Source organism: Hyaena hyaena, unplaced genomic scaffold, assembly GCF_003009895.1.
Source record: "Hyaena hyaena isolate Hyena2069 unplaced genomic scaffold, ASM300989v1 scaffold_122, whole genome shotgun sequence".
NCBI classification, from domain to species: Eukaryota; Metazoa; Chordata; class Mammalia; order Carnivora; family Hyaenidae; genus Hyaena; species Hyaena hyaena.
Window position 1 is genome coordinate 944,725 of NW_024080754.1, and position 6,220 is coordinate 950,944.

Genomic DNA, 6,220 nt, shown 5'->3' on the forward strand with positions numbered 1-6,220 from the left:
TTCCATAGGTGTTCCTGTTGAAGTAACTTCAAACCTTTTCCTTAGTCAGTGAACTAAAAGTTAAGTGTCATACTCCCCTTTACAATGGACTCAAACCAATCTTCTCTTATGAGCTAAAACTAAAACTTTGAATACTATATCCCGCTAATAGGGCTCTTGCTGTTTACATAAATGAAGAGGTAATGAATAAATATATTCTTGTTACCACAGTAAATCTCTCTTTTAAATTATTAAATGAGTCTGATTATAATGGTCAAATCAGATAAAAAATAATCAAAACTTCTTTTACATCTGGAAAACATGAAGCAAACATACACTTTTATTTTTAATTGTTGTTAACTGGCTAGAAGTTACACATGATATTGTCTTAGTTTTATTATAATGGGGAGTTGCATTCATTTTAATCCATATACAATGTACTGGAATGGTGGCCACCCAAAAGATATGTTCACATCCTAATTGTAGAACCTATGAATATGACCTTATTTGGAAAAGTGTCTTAGAAGATGTAATTAAGTTAAAGGTCTCTAGATAAGATCATTGTAAGTTATCTGGGTGAGCTTAAATCCAATGACAGGTGTTCTTGTAGCAGAAGAAAATACGCAGAGTTCCGGAGAAGGCCAATGGAAGACAGAAGCAGAGATGGGAGCGACCCAGGCCACAAGTCAAGGACCATTTGCAACCACTGGAAGCTGGAAGAGACAAGGCAGTCTTCTCTCCTGGAGACTTTTGAGGGAGTACAGCCCTACTGACATCTGGATTTTGGCTCCTGCTCTCCAGAATAAATTTCTATTGTTTTAAGCCATCAAGTTCGTGGTAATTTACTATGGCAGCTAAAGAAACCAATACACACATCATACAGGCAGAGAACAAGAGGCTGTAGAAAACAAATAACCCATTGTTGTTGGTTCTTCATGCTGGGCAAGAAGGAAGAAAACAAGCTATCAGGTATGTTCATCTCGTGCTCTCCACTGAAAGAACTCTGATAAGTCAGTCTTTCACCTACTTCTACTAACAAGATGTAAAACCTTTAGTTATTAATTTTTATTGATGTATAGCACACACTTTATAAAGTACAGAAATCTCAAGTGATCAAGTTTTACATGTATGTTTATGTAGTAATGTGTTTTGAATTTCTACACACACACACACATACACACAAAGACAAATTGTGTAACTATAGTCACTACCCACATGAAGGCACAGAACATTTCCAGCACACCAAAAGGCTCCATTTTTCCCCTATCCCATTAAAACCCACCTATCTAAAATTCCTTCCTAGACTACAGATGCTGGAGAGGATGTGGAGAAATAGGCACCCTCTTGCACTGTTGGTGGGAATGTAAACTGGTGTAGCCCCTCTGGAAAACAGTGTGGAGGTTCCTCAAAAAATTAACAATAGAACTCCCCTATGACTCAGCAATAGCACTGCTAGGAATTTACTCAAGGGATACAGGAGTGCTGACGCATAGGGGCACATGTACCTCAATGTTCATAGCAGCACTTTCAACAATAGCCAAATCATGGAAAGGGCCTAAATGTCCATCAACTGATGAATGGATCAAGAAGATGTGGTTTATATATACAATAGAATGCTACATGGCAATGAGAAAATAATGAAATCTGGCCATTTGTAGCAACGTGAATGGAAATTGAGGGTGTTATGCTAAGTGAAATAAGTCAGGCAGAGAAAGACACATACCATATGTTTTCACTCATATGCGGAACAAGAGAAACTTAACAGAGGACCATAGGGAAAGGGAAGGGGAAAAAAATAGTTAAGGAGAGGGAGGGAGGCAAACCATGAGAGACTCTTAAATACTGAGAACAAACTGAAGGTTGATGGGGGGTGGGAGAGAGGGGAAAATGAATGATGGGCATGGAGAAGGACACTTATTGGGATGAGCACTGGGTGTTATATGGAAACCAACTTGACAATAAACTATAATAAGAAAATAATAAATGAAAACAAACAAACAAATAAATAAATAAATAAAATTCCCTCCTAAAACAAATATACTGACTTTTTTCAAGACTGATTACTTTTATGAATTATTACATTTTATAGAAAGGTTTTATTTTAAAATTTTTTATAAAAATTTTATAAAAACACAGGCTGTCCTTTTTCCTGAGTCATTTTGCTTGTAATTATACCCATAAAAATCATTCATAGTCATTGTATTAAGCAATAGTTCTTTTTCTTTTTAACTACTAGGCAAGTGAATAGTCCACAAAAATATTGATCTATTCTACTATTAATGAGCATTTGGGTTCTTACTTTTTGATGATCATGAAGAGAGTTGTTAAGAATTCTTGTGTTGTTTTTTAGTAGACATACTCATTCATTTCCCTTGGGAATATATGTAAGAGTGGAATTACTGGCCACAGTAGGAATGTATTTAGTTTTAATAGTTACTATCAAGTACCATTCCAAAGTTATTGGAAAATTATCAATTTATACTCCCACCATCAGGGTATGAGAATTTCACTTGTCCTACATCCTTTTGAATACTTAGAATAATTAGCCTTTTTAGTATTTTCCGTTTAGGTAGGTGGTTAGAGGTATCTTATTTTGGATTTTAATTTGCACTTTCCTATTGAGTAATGACGTTGAGCATCTTTTCATGTGCTTATTGGCTATTTTGATAGCCTCTTTCAGAAAATGCTTTCTTAAGTCTTTTGCTCATTATTTTTTGCCTTTTTTCATTGAAAATACCTTTCTATTTTTACTTGGGCAAATCAGGAGCAGAAATAGTCACTCGTTTATGGTCAGAATTTAATTTTTCTGTGCACTGAAATTAAATCCTCAGAGAGCTTTATACCTTGATGCATTTTGAGTTCATCTTTATATACATTGTAGATTTTGACTCTGGTTCTTCAGTTTTTCTTAATTGTAGTCCCCCAAATAATTTTTTAATATAAAGCCATTGTTATATTGTCTGTTATCAGGATGTACAATCTTTGGGATACATATATAAATTCTATATCTCTATGGATTGATGGTTCGTCAAATATCAATTCACATGAATACAATTACTGTATTGTTAATATTATAGTAACATCTATAGTAATATATTAACATAATATTAATTAGCTAATATGTATGGTAATAATATTAATAATAGTGATTAATGAGAGAATAAATGATTAATATGAAGTTGAACACCCCAGATTAGTCTTGGAGCCCCCCAACTACTCAGATTTGTATTTTTCATTCAGCTCTATTTTGTGGTCTCTGTAGAGACTGTTCGAGTTGTTCTCAACTTTTTTAGCACATCATAAATGCTATTATAGAATAAAACCATTGTAAGTGATAAGAGAATAAACTGTTTTTCAGTTGTTAGAATATCATGGAGTGTATTTATGCCCCGGGGCCGACAGACCTATCTACGGGGTAAAATAATGCATTTAGAACCTTTTGTATTAAATATTATAAAAAATAAATCCCTGAGGAATAAATAATTTGCTTTTAATATTAAAATGCTCTATCATCCTAATTAAAAAAGTTGATACTAAAAACCTAAAACTAAGATTTGCTTAGCTTCTGGGTTTTTTGCCTGGTTTTGTTGTTTTAATGGAGAGAAAAAGAGAAATTGCCTAATGTTGGCTTAAGCATATGGCCTTATCTCAGGAACAGTCATAAGGTTTTAATAGAAAGTATAGAACATTAAAATTGAGGTGCTACTTTCTTGGGCTTGAATAGAGGACAGAACAATTGCACAGTGGTTTTATGAGCACTCCTGATGTGTAATATTTATTTTTATTTGCTCTTCATTTATATTTAGCGCATGTTGTAAAACTGCATAAGGCTATCAAGTAACTTTAGAAGTTATAATGGGAAACAGCTCTTAATGAGGATTTTTTTTTTAAGATTCACTTTGAAGTGTGTTAAAGACATATTCAGCTGAGTAGAGCAGCCTCTGTGCATCATAGATTTAATTTATACACATAAAACCTTTCCATGTGCTTGCAGAAATAACACAAAAATCAATAACCTGAAAGGAGCTGGAAGAATGAAAATACATGGTGGACAAGGCTTTTTGGTTTTTTTGGATATGGGACAAGAGAAGGGACATTTAAAGCTCAGTGACAGATTAATATGGCCTGCTTTACATTTGCCTGCTATATTACCAGCATTTGCATCTATTTCCAGAATTTTAATCAAAGCCACTGAAGGAGAAAAGTGGGCATTCAGATAAATGAACCTGGTGGAAGACTTGAGACCTTCAGCAAAAACAGTATATTTTCAATGGCCTGTTCTTTCTCTTTCTAAGGATCTCATCTTTGAGTTTTGTTGGACAACTACATACAGAGCCGGTGAAGTTCTGATAAATAATGATCACATCATGATACCAAGAAAATTGCCTTATTTTTTGCCTTTAAGAATGTTAGAATATAAAACAACAGAGCAACTGGTCCTTGATATGCTTGCCATTTTAAGAGTACATAGTGGAAATCACCCTGGACATTCAAAAGTAACGTGCGGACCTCATGGATATTTGCACGTGAAATGTTAAAAAAAAAAGGATGGTCTTGAAGGAAGTCGTTGTTCCCACTGATGTTGTGGGCTGAGGACAGTTGGTCTGGCGGCTGTGTGAGTGCCCTCCACCTTAATCACAGCTCCATGTGTCCTTTCCAGAGCTTTGCAGAAAATGTTAGAGGTATCAAGAGGGCTGGGAAGATAAAGCAGGACCTTTCTTTGGTCAAGGCTAAACAGCAGGAGCAAACTCAAATGCCCACAGGGACGGGGCAGGCTGAGTTTAACTACTCTAATGGAGTGACAGAAAGCAAATAACAGACCTCAGAGCTAAGAAGCAGTTGTGACCATGGGAAACCAGAAAGCTCATGCTTGGTTTAAAGGGCATCTATTACCCAACTCCAGTCAATCGCATGAAGGTCTACGGTTGCAATTGATAACTGTATTTTGGAGCTAGAATCACCATAACTTTCCCTATAGATAAAATTAGGACTGAATTCATGAAACCCGAGGGGATTTTGTTCTTGTTAAAAACAATGTTATTGCTTTATTGATCAATCATCTGGGTAAAATAGCCACAGTTTTCAGTGTGGTAAACGTACTGTCAAACTTGAGATCATAAAGCTAGTGTTTTTCATTAACGTCACAGCCTTCGTTTGAATGTATTGGTTGGAACACAGTAATCGAAGGAGTACCCACTCTGAGTCACGTAACTGGAAGAGTTATAAAGAAGGAGAATATGTATTATCTATCTTCACAGTCTAGCAAAGGCTTGGATGGATACAATTTAAATGCAGTCAGAAAATAAAGGTTATGTAATATAACATGTTTTGCTCAATGATAAATTATTTCATACTTTGAACAAACTGATTTCAATATATATTTTGGTTTCTGACTATGTAATAGTTCTAAACAACCAAGTGTATTTTCTCTTAATTGTAACTCTTGAATTTCTAATTTTTTCTGTACTGTCATTGTGAAATTATAATATTGACTTCATTTATGCACAGTGCTGGAATGCTTACTTATTGAAAAGCCTTTGGATTAGAAGGAGATTTCATTAGCACTTTCAAGGAAAGTATAAAAACATTTTTTTAGTGTAAGATAAACAAAAAAGATTTCAGGAGCTAAATGTACTCATTCTTCATATATTTTTTTTTTTCAGTCATTTCCTTTCCCTGGCTCTGAAGCAAGTAGAAATGAACATCTCTTATTTCTGCTCTTGACACCAGTTCTGACTAGGGTGGGGTGGCAGTTTTAGTTCTCCTGGGTACTGTGGTGAATATAGTTATTACAGACACTATTCTGGTCATCTTTGTGCTTGAATAACCTGTGCATCCTTCTAGTCCAGATCGAGGGTTAGGTTTGCATCTCTGTATCTTTAGCACTTCTGTCTCCTGTAGTGCCTGGAACCCAAACCTGAATTCCAATCTGTGAGGCCAAGGCCCTGATGTTTCATTCATGATATTATAGTAGCCTTCCTCTACTACTAACGACTTGATTTTTATCCCTCACTGAGCATTATTGGGAACAAATGTTGTCACTAATGCTCCTCTTGGTCCATCTCATGCTTTGGATTGGACCTTCTTGAAAAGTCATGTATGTGCCAACCAGGCCGACTTCTCTACGTGACCCTGAACAAAATACATTAATTAGTTTGTTGTGATTGGTTTGTTGTGTCTACAACAGAGTTGAATATTCAGTTGTCTCAGATGTGGACTTCTCCTTTTCTCCTGTCCAGGT

At 35.4% G+C, this 6,220-nt stretch overlaps 1 long non-coding RNA gene across 1 annotated transcript; it reads left to right on the forward strand.

Moving 5' to 3' along the window:
* The first annotated feature begins 594 nt into the window (after window positions 1–594).
* Window positions 595–5,303, forward strand: LOC120235135. The gene is made up of 2 exons (XR_005529312.1): window positions 595–948; window positions 4,154–5,303. It is a non-coding gene; the product is annotated as an uncharacterized LOC120235135 (long non-coding RNA).
* The last annotated feature ends 917 nt before the right edge of the window (window positions 5,304–6,220 follow it).